A 19,631-nucleotide genomic window follows, 5' to 3' on the forward strand; every position below is an offset into this window, starting at 1 on the left:
CTTTGCACGCACTTTTCTCTTATTCCAGTCTTTCTGCAGACAACATTCAACACTTTATTTAGAGATGTTGCTACATTTGCGATTGGTGACAGAAAAATCTTGACACACCATAGCCGCATGCCCACTATTTAACACTGTCTAGTCACAACTTATTGATCGAACGCACATCCGTTCCTCATACTTGTTTGTTCGACCTCCACTGCAGTCACTGCGATGACGCCACTTGTACGTCAGTAATAAAATCGGTCTCGGATCTTTTAGAACGCGCAGTGTTAAGTGTTGAAACAGCGTAACTCAAGGGGTGCAAATTATCCGCTTTATAACCATCCAGTATTTGAAAACTGGAGCACTTAGTGACTTCCAACAAGCTTTAAACATAATTTCACCTCTTTTGAAATGCACCTGAATAGCTGAAGGAAAACGTTTATTGCTTAGTACATTTTTCCTATTCACACAGTAAAACTTCAGTATTAGGCATGATGTTTTAATTTATTACTTCTTTACAACTAACTCTATTCGAAACGCGTATTTCAGACATACGCCAATAAATGTACCTGCAAAATTACGTGATTATAAGACACATATCTCAGGAGACATTACTTCATAAACACTGAGATGCGTGAAAAACTATCAGTTCTTAAAGCAAATCTTCAAAGAACCGGGCGCAGGGTGGAGACTGGTAGTTTTAAAGTGTCCATTTACATCTCTATCACATGTATTAACAACGTTTCCTCGCAAGAGAACGATTCTTGGGCGAAATTTTGCAGAAAATTTTGCCGTGCTAAAAGCGTATGCCAGCGGAAAAGAGGATTTGCGTCACTTTTCGCTTTTTCCCAATTTGAAATGTCGCCGAACGTCTACGCTCCAGTAGGCTTCCAGTAGGCTTGCAGTAGCCTTAAACTGCGGATGGCTACACAACAGCACAGCCTCAACAAATTTTCCGCTCCAGCGCGCGCTCTTTCACCTATTAATTTTACCGAAAGAACCGACAGGACTGTTTCACAGGTTTCATTTTTCGGTTCCAATTTCATTTTATGTGTTCAAAATGGGTTCAAATGGCTCTGAGCACTATGGGACTCAACTGCTGAGGTCATTAGTCCCCTAGAACTTAGAACTACACTCCTGGAAATTGAAATAAGAACACCGTGAATTCATTGTCCCAGGAAGGGGAAACTTTATTGACACATTCCTGGGGTCAGATACATCACATGATCACACTGACAGAACCACAGGCACATAGACACAGGCAACAGAGCATGCACAATGTCGGCACTAGTACAGTGTATATCCACCTTTCGCAGCAATGCAGGCTGCTATTCTCCCATGGAGACGGACAGATCCGGAGATCTTGCTGGCCAGGGTAGTTGACTTACACCTTCTAGAGCACGTTGGGTGGCACGGGATACATGCGGACGTGCATTGTCCTGTTGGAACAGCAAGTACCCTTGCCGGTCTAGGAATGGTAGAACGATGGGTTCGATGACAGTTTGGATGTACCGTGCACTATTCAGTGTCCCCTCGACGATCACCAGTGGTGTACGGCCAGTGTAGGAGATCGCTCCCCACACCATGATGCCGGGTGTTGGCCCTGTGTGCCTCGGTCGTATGCAGTCCTGATTGTGGCGCTCACCTGCACGGCGCCAAACACGCATACGACCATCATTGGCACCAAGGCAGAAGCGACTCTCACCGCTGAAGACGACACGTCTCCATTCGTCCCTCCATTCACGCCTGTCGCGACACCACTGGAGTCGGGCTGCACGATGTTGGGGCGTGAGCGGAAGACGGCCTAACGGTGTGCGGGACCGTAGCCCAGCTCCATGGAGACGGTTGCGAATGGTCCTCGCCGATACCCCAGGAGCAACAGTGTCCCTAATTTGCTGGGAAGTGGCGGTGCGGTCCCCTACGGCACTGCGTAGGATCCTACGGTCTTGGCGTGCATCCGTGCGTCGCTGCGGTCCGGTCCCAGGTCGACGGGCACGTGCACCTTCCGCCGACCACTGGCGACAACATCGATGTACTGTGGAGACCTCACGCCCCGCGTGTTGAGCAGTTCGGCGGTACGTCCACCCGGCCTCCCGCATGCCCACTATACGCCCTCGCTCAAAGTCCGTCAACTGCACATACGGTTCACGTCCACGCTGTCGCCGCATGCTACCAGTGTTAAAGACTGCGATTGAGCTCCGTATGCCACGGCAAACTGGCTGACACTGACGGCGGCGGTGCACAAATGCTGCGCAGCTAGCGCCATTCGACGGCCAACACCGCGGTTCCTGGTGTGTCCGCTGTGCTGTGCGTGTGATCATTGCTTGTACAGCCCTCTCGCAGTGTCCGGAGCAAGTATGGTGGGTCTGACACACCGGTGTCAATGTGTTCTTTTTTCCATTTCCAGGAGTGTAGTTAAACCTAACTAACCTAAGGACATCACCAACATCCATGCCCGAGGCAGGATTCGAACCTGCGACCGTAGCGGTCTTGCGGTTCCAGACTGCAGCGCCTTTAACCGCACAGCCACTTCGACCGGCTGTGTTCAAAAGAATAATAAGATTATTCACCGCATTATTAGCATTATTAGCTCCCTGTTGTTTTCATATGGCGTTCAGTAGATGTATTGACGATGCTGTATAATATTACCGAAATGGGTTCTAAGTAACTTGAGAAACCTTGAATCCAGTTACTGAGAACTGACGTTTATGTTTTGCCGTAGGCACTGCTGTAGAAATCAGCTCGTGAAACTTCGTGTACACAATGACAACATCATTTGACATTTTCAGGCGGATTTCTTGTCCATCACATAACACATAATTGAAGATTACTGTTGCAACACTCCATTACACAGTGAAAACCTCACAGAGTGAAAAACACGTCTGTGTTCAAGAGAGGATCACGAAAAATATAGGGAATTTAGTGAGGACAGACACGATGGAAGAACGTTGCAAGTCTGAGCCTCACCACAAAGGTAATGTACTCCAGACCGCGAATCAACACTCATTTAAGTCCAAGTGCATGAAGACGTGATTGAAGAATTGTATTTGCATTGCTAGTGCAATGGGTCAGCGGTATTCAGTATTTCTGCCTGAACAAAGCACTGATTCCTTACATAGACCATACGAACAAATTTACGAATTTTAGATACTTATCGAAGTGCTGCGGCGATTAGAACAGTGTAAGTCAATTACGAGTGGCCTGCAATAACTAACACCTTTCTTCTCTGCCAGTTTTGCTGAAAAGAATTCTAATTTTGTTTGCAACATTCTTATAGCTTCCAATGTTTTCTTATACACGTATTTCTAGTAACTCACATTAGATGGCTGTTCTATGACCAGCCTTCAAAACGGCGTCTGAAACTGAGGTACGTCTACTTGACGGAAGACAGACCATCACAGATATTCACAGGCGCTTACAGAGTGTGGACTGAAGCACGTAAGTCGCTGGATGAAGCGTCTTTCGTCGACAGAACAAGGAGAAGGAAATGTGTTCCGTATCCCACGCGCGGGAATTCGAAGTCATATACAAATAACAATAAAATAACTCAATACGCAGCTTGACATCTATTTTGGTTGTACTGAGACACCTGTTTGATACGCTTGCCTTCTAGTCAGTGAATTCAAATATTTGTGCCTAATGGATTTCTCGAAGCCTGACGCAAGAACATAAAGAAGAAAGAAGGAACATCTGTGCCGAAGTACTTGTTTGCTGCAAGGCTGATGGTGACAATTTCTTGTCAAGCGCTGTCACAGGCTACGATCGATGGAGTCACCACCTTCAACCTGAAATATAATAGCACCCTACGGAGGGGGAGAGACCATCACCCAATGTCTCCTCCCAGCACGAGGTTCAGAACAGTATCCTCAGCTGGTAAAGTCAAGGCTAAAATCTTCTGGGACTCTGAAGTGGTTATTCTGGTCGATGCTCTTTCTCATCGTCAAACAACCAACTCCACAGTATATTGTCTGATTAGTAGGAAATTGAAGAAATTATTACAGTATGTTCGTGATCTAATACACTCCTGCTCATAAACTAAGGATAATGCAAATACATGGTGAAACAACTCTCTGGCGGGTGGTTTGCGGGTTTAAATCACCTCGGGGTATGACCATGCGGTGCATTTAACCTGCGGTCGTCGCACGGTGGCGCTGGCAGCAGTCAACATACGCAGAGGTGTGTTGGTTCTTGTCAGAGTACGGTACAGCGAGTAAGCAGACGTTTTCAGACGTGCTAATGGTGACTATGTGTTCAAAATGGTTCAAAGAACACATATTATTGACGTTATGAGGTGTAGAATACTAGGGCGACTGGAGGCTGGTCAAACACAGCAGGTCGTAGCACTGGCCCTCCGTGTGTCACAAAGTGTGATCTCAAGATTATGGCAACGATTCCAGACAGGAAACGTGTCCAGGCGCTACAATACGGGACGTCGACAGTGTAAAACACCACAAGAAGACCGATATCTCACCATCAGTGCCCGCTGACGGCCACGGAGTACTGCAGGGTAGCCTTGCTCGGGACCTTACTGCAGCCACTGGAACAATTGCCTCTAGACAGTCGACAGACGACTGAACAGACATGGTTTATTCGCCCAGATACCTTCAAGGTGCATTCCACTGACCCCTATTAACAGGAGAGCCCGTAAAGCCTGGTGTCAAGAACACAATACATGGTCATTGGAACAGTGGTCCCAGGTTATGTTCACGGACGAGTCCATGAATAGTCTGAACAGTGACTCTCACCCGGTTTTCATCTGGCGTGATCCGGGAACCAGATACCAACCCCTTAACGACCTTGAAAGGAACCTGTATGGAGGTCGTGGTTTGATGATGTGGTGTGGGATTATGATTGGTGCACGTACACCTCTGCACATCTTTGACAGAGGAACTGTAACATGTCAGGTGTATCAGGACGTCATTTTGCACCAGTATGTTCGCCTTTTCAGGGGTGCAGTGGGTCCCATCTTCCTCCAGATGGATGATAACGTACGGCCCCACCGAGCTGCCATCGTGGAGGAGTACCTTGAAACAGAAGATATCAGGCGAATGGAGTGGCGTGCCTGTTCTCCAGACCTAAACCCCATCGAGCACGTCTGGGATGCTCTCGGTCGTATCACTGCACGTCTTCAAATCCTTAGCACACTTCAGGAGTTCCGACAGGCACTGGTGCAAGAATGGGACGCTGTACCCCAGCAGCTGCTTGACCACCTGATCCAGAGTACGCCAACCCGTTGTGAGGCCTGTGTACGTGTGCATGGTGATCATATGCCATATTGATGTCGGGGTACATGCACAGGAAACAGTGGCGTTTTGTAGCACATGTGTTTCGGGCCGGTTATCTCAACTTATCACCAATCCTGTGGACTTACAGGTCTGTGTCGTGTCTGTTCTCTATGTGCCTATGCTATTAGCGCCAGTTTTGTGCAGTGCCACGTTGTGTGGCACCACATTCTGCAATTATCCTTAATTTATGAGCATGAGTGTACGAATGCACTTCTCCATTATAACGAGAGATCGCACACACCTCTGTGCACCCAAGTGGTGATCATAAACCTTCGGTGGTCTGTTCTTCTTCATCTGCCCTACAGACCTTATCTCGCAACGTCTCATTTCATTCCCTTTGGACCACTGTAGGATGGACTCTGCGGGAAGCTCTAAGGCAACGATGGTGTGAGGTGTCGGTGGACCATTTAGCGTACCATTGAGATTCGACAGAATATATCTCTGGCGACCTATGGTGATAGATAACTTCCAATAAGATCATGCTAATTAAAAGAAAACAAAGTCACAGAACAGGAAACGGCTTTTGTAATCAAATTACCAAGAGCGGCCCAATAAAAAATGAAATGTGAGTACCGCATATTGATAACAGGACCCATCTGACTACAAAAAGAGGCTAAGTTTCACTGTAACAGTCCGATTTATTGCTGAAAGAAATGAAAAATGTTTTATCTTCTCTATCAGGAATACAAATCATTATCAAAGGGACAAAGGACACAAACATGTACTTATATAGGTGGATGATGACAGAAACGATATAAAGCCTTGTTCACCATCGCCTAAGCAAATAGTGGACACGTCTAACTGGCTGTCAAAATTACATAAGCAAATCGCAACCTCGATGCAAGATAAATGGTTTCGCACTCGCTTCATTTCGATGAATGCAAATATGGCCCATACTTAGCACTCTAGTGATGTTTCAGAACAGAGAATGGCAACAGTAATGGCTGAGAATTCTTAAGTCCAGGCCCAGCACCTGAGTCCAGCTCAGCTGAAGACATCTCGATCTGCAGGTCCAAGAGGAAGGGTACCATACTTGTACAAGTTAAGGGCTCACTATCAAGCCCTTTGAGCAGTTTCTATCTTACTCTCGTCCACAAACCTTAGCTGCTTCTGGAACACCAGAATCATGCTGACCAACTGCAACGCACCTTGCGGGTTCGGATCAGTGATAATTTATTGAACATACTAATGAATACCCTACATCAACAGAGTTTGCTGTGGTTAACCCGTGAAGTACATTTCTCCATTGGAGCAGGGTAGAAGACACAAAATCTCTCCGTCTATGTGACAGATTTGTAGATACAGCCAATGAGAAGCCAAAAACAAACAAACAAACACACGTACAAGGAAATTGTCACCGCTACCACAATAATTGCTATGATTGAATCAGGGATCTCCTAACTAAATTTTCAACAAAATTACAATTGGCCTTCTTTGAGCCTATCGGTTGAGTCCCATGCTAGCGGTGTCGTGCTTTTCCCTGTCCTTTAGATCTTATTTTATATAAAAGGAATTCATTGCAATTCGCAGAAAATTGGGTCATTCCGACCGATCACTCCCGTCATGTTTGGCTGGCAGAGTACTCTTCTCTACGTGTAAAATGGCTGCGACTTTACTCTCAGCGAGCGAGGTCGCACAGAAGTTAGCAGAATAGACTGGCATTCGAGAGAATTTACTTAAGTCGCTTCAGGCAAATTCCAGGATGGTTCCTTTGAAAGGGCACGGCCGCTTTTGTTCCCCATTCTTCCCTCATTCGGTGACACCAATGATCTCGCTGTTGGATTCACTCCCCCACATCAACTATCCAACCAAACTAACTTAACTTTCATAAGAAACATTTTTTATTTCACAATAGAACTGAACGGAGACTACGTTAAAAAGTAGCGTTATATAGGCAAAGAATTGGGGAACAATATATTGCATTTTAATCATGAGTAAAATAATCTTATTTGCTAATAAATTGCGTTGAATTAGATATTGGCCACCCACCATGCACGACATTTAAATGAAGTTGCACGGATCTTTTGATCAATACCAGCAAGAACTTGTCGGAAAAAGAGTGCTTCTAACAAACTGACGAATAAAGACTCACGCATTGTGGATCGCAGCTACTGCTGACATTGATTGCCAGCACTCTTACAGGGTCACAATTATTGAACAATACGGAAACAAGGAACGTAAATTAGTTACAAACTACACCGTGCACATACTTTATTCAACATGTAAACCTCACTACAGATATTCGGATTTAGGTGTTCTATAGGCCTGCCGTGATTGGCGATGATGTGGCGGAGACGAGCAGCGGAATTGTACATGAACCGCTGAAGTGTCGGAATATCGATGACCTCCGGAATGGCTGTTTTCAGCTGAGCAGTGGTTTTGAGGTTATTGCTAAAATCCTTCTAGCCCCACCAGAAGAAGTCGCATACGTTTAGATTCGGAGAATATGGGGGCCAATCGAGGCCCACGCCAGTGGCCTCTGGGTACCCCAGAGCCAGGATGCGGCCCACAAAGTGCTCCTTCAGGACATCAAACACTCTCCTGCTTCGATGGGGTCTAGCTCCTTCTTGCATGAGCCACATTTTGTCGAAATCAGGGTCACTTTGGATACTGGGGATGAAATCGTCCTACAAAACCACATACCGTTTGGTAGTCACCGTACCATCAAGGAATATTGCACCGATTATTCCGTGACTGGACGTTCACGCCACACAGTCACCCTTTAAGGGTCAGGAGATTTCTCGATCGCGAAATGTGGGTTCTCTGTCCCCCAAACACGCGAATTTTGTTTATTGACAACCCCATACACGTCGCTAAACCGAACCGTGATTGCGCTTGCTAATTCCCATCGTCAATGCGGCAAACCGCGCAGTTTGAACTTCGTAACGCAAACCGTACACAAGTTACGACGATTTTATTTCATATAATCCAATAATTGTCATACTGTGCTTTGGGAAACAACCATATCATCTTTCCCCATCTCATAACGTCTGCCCATTTCAAACAACCAGTGAAGTTGGAAAACTACAAAACTGACTGAAACAAAAATTCTTGCTACCTCATTTCTCCCTGGTAGTCCTGTTTCAAACTGCAGTGTAGTGTGCACTAGTTTTCCGAAGCAGACCCCCACAGACAAGGTAATTGTGCAGTTTTAAGTGGTCTCGTACATCATCAGCATCTCACGGTGATTCACCCCATTTGCAGTGCTCCTATCCTTAGCGATATTGACCCTTCACTGACAAGAAGTTGATCGCAAGCCTACATACTTATCACGTCTACGGGAATTGCGTTGTCAGATACAAGAACATTCAGCTTAGCTCGAGGAAAAGAAGTTAGTTACTTCGTTAGTTATTTACTTATTCTCACGTTTCGTGGAACATTTTGCACGATAAATCGTCATGATGTGGAACGAGTCGTTTTAAATTCATATTGCAATTTAATTTGTACATCATTATTTTTTTCCTCCCCCGCAATGAAAACAAGATATACAGATTGAGTTAGAAATTCCTACCCACCAACTTTCTGACATTACAAACATAAAAATTCCTCTACGGAATAGGAGTCGACATGGAGAAACTTTTTCAGTTTATTTTAAAATTTTTGCTTGCTGTCTGTGAGAGACTTTATATCACTAGGTAAGTGGCAAAAACCTTTTGTTGCAGCATTGTGCACCTCTTTCTGTGCTAAAGAAAACCTCAGTGTTGAGTAACGAATATCATTTCTTCTTCTAGTATCGTAATTATGCACCTCATTGTCCCTTTTGAGCTGTAGCGGATTACTTACAACAGACTTCACGAGGGAATAAATATACTGTGAAGCAGAAGTCAGAATGCCCAACTCGTTAAACAGACGTTTACAAGACGATAGCGGGTGAGCACCACATATTTTTCTTACAGCACGTTTGTGGGCAACGAAGACCTTCTTTCTTAAAGACGAGTTACCCCAGAACATTATTCCATATGACATCACTGAATGAAACTAAGCAAAATATGTCAACTTACTGATTTCTCTCCCCCCAAAGTTTTCTATGATTATAACTGCAAAAGTGGCTGAACTAAGTCGTTTTAGAAGTTCTAAAATGTGTTTTTTCCAATTTAAATTCTCACCAGCATGGACGCCTAAGAATTTTTTCCACCCTATGTATTATTTCATCACCATGTGTTACACTTATCACTGGTGCCGTGCCATAGGGGTGCGGAATTGAATATGATGTGTCCCTGTGGAATTCAGGGTGAGACCAATAACAGAAAACGAGTCAATGATGCTTTTGAGAACTTTGTTCACCATTTCTTCCATTTCTGTATGTATACTGGGAGTGATTACAATACTAGTGTCATCTGCAGAAATACACTACTCGCCATTAAAATTGCTACACCACGAAGATGACGTGCAGCAGAGCGAAATTTAACCGACAGGAAGAAGATGCTGTGATATGCAAATGATTAGCTTTTCAGAGCATTCACACAAGGTTGGCGCCGCTGGCGACATCTACAACGTGCTGTCGTGAGGAAAGATTCCAACCGATTTCTCATACACAAACAGCAGTTGACCGGCGTTGCCTGGTGAAACGTTGTTGTGAAGCCTCGTGTAAGGAGGAGAAATGCGTACCTTTACGTTTCCGACTTTGATAAAGGTCGGATTGTAGCCCATCGCGATTGCGGTTTATCGTATCGCGGCATTGCTGCTCGCGTTGGTCGAGATCCAATGACTGTTAGCAGAATAAGGAATCGGTGGGTTCAGGAGGGTAATACGGAACGCAGTGCTGGATCACGACGGCCTCGTATCCCTAGCAGTCGAGATGACAGGCATCTCATCCGCATGGCTGTAACGGATCGGTCAGCCAAGTCTCGATCCCTGAGTCAACAGACGGGAACGTTTGCAAGACAACAACCATCTGCACGAACAGTTCGACGACGTTTGCAACAGCGCGGACTATCAGCTCGGAGACCATGGCTGCCGTTACCCTCGACGCTGCATCAGACAGGAGCGCCTGCGATGGTGTACTCAACGACGAACCTGGGTGCACGAATGGCTAAACTTCATTTTTTCGGATGAATCCAGGTTCTGTTTACAGCATCATGATGGTCGCATCCGTGTTTGGCGACACTGCGGTGAACGCTCATTGGAAGCGTGTATACGTCATTGCCATACTGGCGTATCACCCGGCGTGATGGTATGGGGTGCCATTGGTTACACGTCTCGGTCACCTCTTGTTCGCATTGACGGCACTTTGAACAGTGGACGTTGCATTTCAGATGTGTTACGACCTGTGGCTCTACCCTTCATTTGATCCCTGCGAAACCCTAGATTTCAGTAGGATAATGCACGACCGCATGTGGCAGGTCCTGTACGGGCCTTTCTGGTTACAGAAAATGTTCGACTGCTGCCCTGGCCAGCACATTCTCCAGATCTCTCACCAACTGAAAAAGTGTGATTAATGGTGGCCGAGCAACTGTCTCGTCACAATACGCTAGTTACTACTCTTGATGAACTGTGGTATCGTGTTGAAGCTGCATGGGCAGCTGTACCTGTACACGCCATCCAAGCTCTGTTTGACTCAATGCCCAGACGTATCAAGGCCGTTATTACGACCAGAAGTGGTTGTTATAGGTACTGATCTCTCAGGACCTATGCACCCAAAGTGCGTGAAAATGTAATCACATGTCAATTCTAGTATAACATATTTGTCCAATGAACACCTGTTTATCATCTGTATTTCTTGTTGGTGTAGCAATTTTAATGGCCAGAGTGTAACCAATTCTGCTTGTTGTACATTAGACGGTAGACCATTTACATATGTGAGAAACAGTAGCGGACCTAACAGTGGACCTAACAGTATGGGGAACCGCGTACGTGATTTCTCCCCAGTCAGAATTATATCCTTGTATTCTGTTGTTTGAATTTCTACTAAGTACAACTTTATGCATTCTTTTGGATAGAGTTGGTAATGGGTAAATGAGTAAGTGAGTTGAGAGGAATGGACTTTCCTCCGTTTACAACATTATTAAGGAATGGGTTTATCTTCGGGCAGGGGAATTAATTAACAACTCTGATCCAAATGAAGACTGAAGGAACCGGAGCAAGAGGGTGTATAAACAGCAAACTTGTGTAAAACACCCAACGTTAGGAGACAATGATTTTTAACGGCCAGAACATTTTGGATCAATGCCAACCATTCCTGAATAAGGAAAGGGCTCGGAAAGACAATCTGACATTCGTGCTATCTTCGGCACTGACCATAGTGCAGTGCCTCAAGAATCGGTGGGTTCAGGAGGGTAATACAGAACGCAGTGATGGATCACAACGGCCCCGTATCCCTAGCAGTCGAGATGACAGGCATCTTATCCACATTGCTGTAACCGGTCGTGCAGCCAAGTCTCGAACCTTGAGTCAACAGACGGGAACGTTTGCAAGACAACAACCATCTGCACGAACAGTTCGACGACGTTTGCAACAGCGTGGACTATCAGCTCGGAGACCATGGCTGCCGTTACCCTCGACGCTGCATCAGACAGGAGCGCCTGCGATGGTGTACTCAACGACGAACCTGGGTGCACGAATGGCTAAACTTCATTTTTTCGGATGAATCCAGGTTCTGTTTACAGCATCATGATGGTCGCATCCGTGTTTGGCGACATTGCGGTGAACGCTCATTGGAAGCGTGTATACGTCATTGCCATACTGGCGTATCACCCGGCGTGATGGTATGGGGTGCCATTGGTTACACGTCTCGGTCACCTCTTGTTCGCATTGACGGCACTTTGAACAGTGGACGTTGCATTTCAGATGTGTTACGACCTGTGGCTCTACCCTTCATTTGATCCCTGCGAAACCCTAGATTTCAGTAGGATAATGCACGACCGCATGTGGCAGGTCCTGTACGGGCCTTTCTGGTTACAGAAAATGTTCGACTGCTGCCCTGGCCAGCACATTCTCCATATCTCTCACCAACTGAAAAAGTGTGATTAATGGTGGCCGAGCAACTGTCTCGTCACAATACGCCAGTTACTACTCTTGATGAACTGTGGTATCGTGTTGAAGCTGCATGGGCAGCTGTACCTGTACACGCCATCCAAGCTCTGTTTGACTCAATGCCCAGACGTATCAAGGCCGTTATTACGACCAGAAGTGGTTGTTATAGGTACTGATCTCTCAGGACCTATGCACCCAAAGTGCGTGAAAATGTAATCACATGTCAATTCTAGTATAACATATTTGTCCAATGAACACCTGTTTATCATCTGTATTTCTTGTTGGTGTAGCAATTTTAATGGCCAGAGTGTAACCAATTCTGCTTGTTGTACATTAAACGGTAGACCATTTACATATGTGAGAAACAGTAGCGGACCTAACAGTGGACCTAACAGTATGGGGAACCGCGTACGTGATTTCTCCCCAGTCAGTATTATATCCTTGTATTCTGTTGTTTGAATTTCTACTAAGTACAACTTTATGCATTCTTTTGGATAGAGTTGGTAATGGGTAAATGAGTAAGTGAGTTGAGAGGAATGGGCTTTCCTCCGTTTACGACATTATTAAGGAATGGGTTTATCTTCGGGCAGGGGAATTAATTAACAACTCTGATCCAAATGAAGACTGAAGGAACCGGAGCAAGAGGGTGTATAAACAGCAAACTTGTGTAAAACACCCAACGTTAGGAGACAATGATTTTTAACGGCCAGAACATTTTGGATCAATGCCAACCATTCCTGAATAAGGAAAGGGCTCGGAAAGACAATCTGACATTCGTGCTATCTTCGGCACTGACCATAGTGCAGTGCCTCAAGAATTTGTGGATTCAATTTAGGGCGCAGGCGTTTTTTGAATTTCCATTCACTAAATAAATTCCATCCCGTCTTCCAAACATTCGATTGAGGGCAGTAACATGCAACAGGAATAATAAATTCCTAGAGGCATTGACCTTTGTAATTCGACTTCTGATCTGTGTACCTGAGAATGTTCCCAAACGGGAGTAGATTGATGTCGGTGGCCTTGTAAGTAACTCCATAAAATACTCTCTTCAAGTACAGAGTAAAATAAAGTAAATAGATAAATAACAGCAAAATACAGAATATTCTCATCGTAATCATTAATTTTACTGCTACCCGCGTAAAATGTCAACATCGTAGAACAGAAAAACCACATTCTATTCATTCTACGAGCAAGTTACAAACTTTTGTGCTTGTCTGACAGCGTGGAAAATGAAATTTAAAAAAATCATCTCTGACACATCTGGCGGATCATATCCAGCGATAAATCGGCCAGCACCTTTCAAATCAGTCGGTGATTTTATTTAGGATTAATAACCGATGTCCAACACGCTGAAAAAATGTGATAAATGACCGTTATTGTATCAAGTGTCCGACGCATGAGAGAACGTTAATTGAATCACCGCTGTGATAAATAGTTTTTGACATTTCTCCAAAATTTGTAGTATTGGACAGCAGAATAATCATAATAACATAAATGCAAATTGAAGGTCGGTACTCAGAGTGTAACGCAAGACAGGCACGCCGCCACTACCAAACAAGACGCTGATTAGCAGCATATACTGTACACTATAACAGACAGACAAAATAGACTAGTTCCACGCAACAGATTTGACTAATTTTTGTCGTAAATATCGAAGGGAGTAAAGGTAAGACGTAACCGCGACGTTGTTATACTAGATTAGACTGCAACCTAGAATAAAACGTCCAGTAATGTACTTTGCCAAAAGTATACAAACATTTTCACTAATTTCGCTTTCTATTCGGAATAATGCGTTGTTGCATCCCTTTACATCTCATTACAAACATCTGTGTCCGGTGTTTGTTATAATTTGTAAACAAAAGCCCTGAAATATCTATTTTCTCCTGAAGTGGAGATACATCAACACTGTATCCAATACACTACGTTTAAAGCAAGCGAACGTAAGCGTACATGCAACAGTCTTTGCTTTGACCAGTAAGCAATATCAACTTTTCACCTGTTCCGCCAAAGTACCGTATCTAGTAGGTAGATACTGTGCAATTTCAATGCAGTAATAACACTTTGATATAAATGAGTGTGTGCTAAACCTTTATCTGGAGTTAGTTTGGTAAGAAGGGGCTACCTCCCATATAGACAAGAAAAACTATCTATTTTCCATTTCGAGCGATTTTTTACGTTTGTAGCATTTATTGCAGGATTTTGAAAGAAGTACACAGTACCCAGAACAACCAACTCTGGCCGTAATAACGGCCTTGATACGCCTGGGCATTGAGTCAAACAGAGCTTGGATGGCGTGTACAGGTACAGCTGCCCATGCAGCTTCAACGCGATACCACAGTTCATCACGAGTAGTGACTGGCGTATTGTGACGAGCCAGTTGCTCGGCCACCATTGACCAGACGTTTTCATTTGGTGAGAGATCTGAAGAATGTGCTGGCCAGAGCAACAGTCGAACATTTTCTGTAACCAGAAAGGCCCACACAGGACCTGCAACATGCGGTCGCGCATTATCCTGCTGAAATATAGGGTTCGCAGGGATCGAATGAAGGGTAGAGACACAGGTCGTAACACATCTGAAATGTAACGTCCACTGTTCAAAGTGCCGTCAATGCGAACAAGAGGTGACCGAGACGTGTAACCAATGGCACCCCATACCATCACGCCAGGTGATACGCCAGTATGGCCATGACGAATACAAGCTTCCAATGTGCGTTCGCCCCGATGTCGCCAAACACGGATGCGACCACCATGATGCGGTAAACAGAACGTGGATTCATCCGAAAAAAATGACGTTTTGCCATTCGTGCGCCCAGGTTCGTCGTTGAGTACACCATCGCAGGCGCTCCTATCTCTGATGCAGCGTCAAGGGTAACGGCAGCCATGGTCTCCGGGCTGATAGTCGATGCTGCTGCAAACGTCGTCGAACTGTGTGTGCAGATAGTTGTTGTCTTGCAAACGTCCCCATCTGTGCCGGCCGTGGTGGCCGAGCGGTTCTAGGCGCTTCAGTCCGGAACCGCGCGACTGCTGCGGTTGCAGGTTCGAATGCTGCCTCGGGCATCGATGTGAGTGATGTCCTTAGGTTAGTTAGGTTTAAGTAGTTCTAAGTTCTAGGGGACTGATCACATCAGATGTTAAGTCCCATAGTGCTCAGAGCCATCCAGGCTTCCGCAGTGAGTAATTTAGTGAAAATACGGAAAACAGTTTTTTTTCTGACCATGACTGGAATCTAAAACACAGTTTCCGTTGTGTTACTTATTCGAGAACCACTGCTCTTGAGTGTTTACTGACATACTCTAGGACTAGATATCCTTACTTCATTTAGCACTACGCGAAATTCTCTCAGGATGAACTGACCTTCAATGACCGGTAGGTAACAAGTTGTTCAATTTGCGTCAACGAATTCGGTTGTTAACGTGAAAACTCTCTCACTATGCGTATTTATCAGTGAAGGGTGTGATTTCGTGTGTTCAGCCGAGTAGTTGATCCAACTTTTCTGCAACGTATTTCGATGACCGACGCTGTTTCGTCCGTCACATGCCGCGAGAAGCGTTATTATGCATGCTCCAAAAGTCCTGGTAGCGAGTACGCGTAATAATGCTGCTCGCGACATATGAAGGACGGAACTGAATCGGCCGTCGAAATATCTTGCAACAAAATTGAATCAACTACTGGGCAGAACACAAGAGAGAACAGGAATGACTTCAAGAAAAGCTGGAGGAGTATATTATATTGCAAAGATTTTCATCTTGTGATGCAGTGCCAATCGCTTCACCGCTAAAACGTCATACACTCACCGTCTTTTGATTGCTGTGACACAATTCTCTTCGTCTTCCTTTTCTCACAAGCCAAATTAACGATTTCCTGTTCGATTTCTTTAAGATATCATCTACCTTTTGTTCTTCTGCTAATAATTTATATGGTAATTTTATTCGCTTATTCAGTCTGTCTTTTTGTTGTGGTCTTCAGTCGAAATACTGATTTGACGCAGCTCTCCATGCTACTCTACCCTGTGCAAGTCTCATATCGCCGAAAAGCTACTGCAACTTATATCCTTCTGAATATTCATCTCTTGGTCTCCCTCCACTTTTACCCCCCCTCCCCCTCACCATGCTTCCATACAGTACTAATCGGTAATCCCGTGATGCCCCAGAATGCGTCCTGCCAACCTATCGCTTCTTCTAGTAATTTGTTCTACAGGTTTCTCTTCTCCCCAATTCCGTCATCTACATCCTCTTCCATTTCCATAATATGGCTTCAGGTGCATCTCCCTTATAGAGACCTTCTATATACTCCTTCCGCCTTTCTGTTTTTCGTTCTTTGCTTAGGTCTGATTTTCCATTTGAATTCTTGACATTCCTACTGGTGGTTCTCTTTTCTCCAAAAGTCTATTTAATTTTCCTATAAGCAGCCATCTACCTTACCTCTATTGATATAAGCTTCTGCATCCTTACATTTGTCCTCTAGCCATTCCTCCTTAGGCATTTTGAACTTACTGTCGATCTGATTTCTTAAACGTTTGTATTCACTTTCACCCGCTTCATTTATTGCATTTTTGTATTTCCTCTCCTGTGTTACCCAAGAGTTTCTACTAGCACTCGTCTTTTTACCTACTTGTTCCTCTGCTGCCTTCGCTATTTCATCTCTCGAAGCTACCCATTCTTCTTATGCTTTATTCCGTTCCCCTGTCTTTGTCAATAGATCCGTGATGTTCCCTCTCAGACCTTCTAAAACCTACGGCTATTTCAGTTTATCTAGGTCTCATCTCCTTAAATTCCTGCCTTTTTGCAGATTCTGCAGTTTTAATCTGCAGTTCATAACCAATAAATTCTAGTTAAACTCCACATATGCTCTGGAAATGTCTTACAGTTTAAAACCTGGTTCAGAAATCTCTGTCTTACCATTATATAATCAGTCTGAAACCTTCCGGTGTCTCCAGTTCTCTTCCACGTATACAATCTTCTTTTATGACTCGTAAACCAAGCGTTAGCTATTAATAAATTGTGCTCTGTGAAAAATTCTACCAGACGGCTTCCTCTTTTTTTCCTTTCCCCCAATCCATATTCACCTACTATTTTTCCTTCTCTTCCTTTTCCTACTATCGAATTCCTGTCCACCATGACTATTAAATTTTCGTCTCCCCTAACTATCCGAGTAACGCCTTTTATCTCATCATATATTTCCTCAATCTCCTCCTCATCTGCGGAACTACTTGGCATGTAAACATGTACTAGTGTGGTCGGTGTCGGTTTCGTGTCTATCTTGGCTACAATAATGCGTTCAATATGCTGTTCGTAGTAGCTTATTCGCGTTCCTATTTTTTTGCTCATTAAACCTACTCCTGCATTATTCATATTTGATATTGTTTTTATAATAATGTATTCACCTCATCAGAAGTCCTGCTCCTCCTGCCACCGAACTTCACTAATTCCCACTGTATTTAACTTTAACGTATACATTTCCCTTCTTTAAATTTTCTAACTACCTGCCCGATTAGGGGATCTGACATTCCACTCTCCGATTCGTAGAACTCCAGTTTTGTTTCTCCTGTAACGACGTCCTACTGAGTAGTTCCGCACGGATATCCGAATGGGGGACTATTTTATCTCCGGAATATTGTACACAAGAGGACACCATCGTCATTTAACTACACAGTAAGCTACATACCCTCGGGAAAATTTACGGCTCGTTCGCAGTACCAGAACAGCAAGGTCACTACGTTTGATGTTACAAGGCCAAATCAGTCAATCATTCAGACTGTTGCCCCTGCAACAACTGAAAAGGCTGCTGCCGCTCTTCATGAACCACACGTTTGTCTGACCTCTCAACACATACCAGTCCGTTATGGTTGCACCTGAGGAATGGCTATCCGTATCGGTGAGGCATGCAAATCTCCCCACCAACGGCAAAGTTCATGGTTCCATCTAATATCAGTTAATAGCGTGCTTTATGTTCAAGGTTTCGTTAAATTCCTTTGACAGAATTTCGTTAACAGCTGATCATCTGAGTACGTCTTTCAGTTTTCCACCTTGTGTATGCCCCCTTTCCTGTAATGCAGTACTATAAATCTTTTAATTGCTCTGAAGTTTCAAACAATGTCAAACGAACTCGAAAGTCATTCAATTAACGTCCTCTTAATTATGCTCAGATTAATAATCGCATATGTACATGTATATCGTGGTTCAAATGTTTGAGCTAAACTTTCGGTGTAGGACCTAACAGATCTGCCTCTGGGGAATGCATACTGTCTAGTGTTCTGAGAAATATTGCGGATCTGCTGCTGAAAGAAACGCTGACACATTCGCATGCGACTGCTCTGATATGGCCAACAGAAACGTACTCCTCCACACAGGAGAGATACTGTATACATTTCTGTCGTGAACTAACATCAGTAGCTTAATGACGACTACTCTGTCGATGAAATTGTGTTCCCAGAACGTGTCCTAATCGGATTGTTTCCCTTTGAAAGCGATATACAGCCACTGTTTCACAAAACTACCTCATTTCTTCTGCCTTCCTTCCGTTTACACTCAATCTATATTCTGTACTCATTATACTGCCCACTCTAGATAACAGATCCTGCAAGACTTCAATTTCACTGAAGATAGCACTGTTGTTGGCGAAACTTTATCACTGATATCCTTTCACAGTGAATTTCAACCCCATTCTTCTATTATTGTTTCTTCGATGTGAATATTGGACTGTAGTCACTAAATATTTTACACCTGTCTCACATTCTTTTTAATCCCAGCACTTCGGTCACCATTTCCCATTGTTACTCTTCCTTTTTGGTTCTTGTACGTATTGTATATTACCCTTCTTTCCCTGTAGCATATTGCTGTATTCCTCGAACTTTCGAAAACTCTCTACCATTTTAGATTCTCGAATAATTTTTTCCACAAAATTCTACGAACCTGAGTTGTATTTTTGTTAAGTCTACCTTGACAGACAACAAAACTAGGATAATCCTTTTTCTGGGATGGACTGTAATTCCCCCAGAAATAGGACACTATTATACAAAAGTGTGTCCCACTTTCATGTCGAGACGCCGAAGTCGTCAGTAGCGGGTTCGGTGTATAAGTCGAGTGCCACTTACTGGAACTTGGTAACTTCCGAGTGTACTTAGCTGACGAGTTCGTGCAACTAGAACTGCACTTGGGAACGGGCCATCAAATTACCGCGGTTTGCTCACTTTTACTGCCTCACACTGGTAGACTCACATACACGGCGAGCTGCCTTATTCAATTTTATCCCGCTTTAGGAACTTTAATTAACTGCTGAGTTTGTTTGCTGGGAGGACAGGCGCTCGGCACGGCCGCACGTTAGGCTTAACGCGTCGCGCACTTGGCGACCGCGCCGCGTATTGCCCGGTAAGGGGGGGGGGGGGGGAGG

The sequence above is a fragment of the Schistocerca piceifrons genome, chromosome 7 (genome assembly GCF_021461385.2).
Source record: "Schistocerca piceifrons isolate TAMUIC-IGC-003096 chromosome 7, iqSchPice1.1, whole genome shotgun sequence".
In the NCBI taxonomy this organism is placed as follows: Eukaryota; Metazoa; Arthropoda; class Insecta; order Orthoptera; family Acrididae; genus Schistocerca; species Schistocerca piceifrons.